The sequence below is a fragment of the Centruroides sculpturatus genome, unplaced genomic scaffold (genome assembly GCF_000671375.1).
Source record: "Centruroides sculpturatus isolate CEXI.00-Female unplaced genomic scaffold, Cexi_2.0 scaffold221, whole genome shotgun sequence".
NCBI classification, from domain to species: Eukaryota; Metazoa; Arthropoda; class Arachnida; order Scorpiones; family Buthidae; genus Centruroides; species Centruroides sculpturatus.
Window position 1 is genome coordinate 498834 of NW_019384612.1, and position 223 is coordinate 499056.

Here is a 223-nt window from a genome sequence, read left to right on the forward strand (position 1 = left end):
GCAGTGCAGCTGGAAAGGCCCTTGGCACCATGACCTATTTTTAATGCTAAAATGTCATTTGGTTATTTAATAGGCTGCACCCTTTCCATAATCGTATTATTGATAATGAAATGTGTTGTTATATAATTGTTGTATAGTATACCAGTCGCCAGCTGGTATACAAAGCAATCATTTTATTTGTGATTCCGCATTCGTTTCTGTTTAAAAAAAAACGCTACGAATT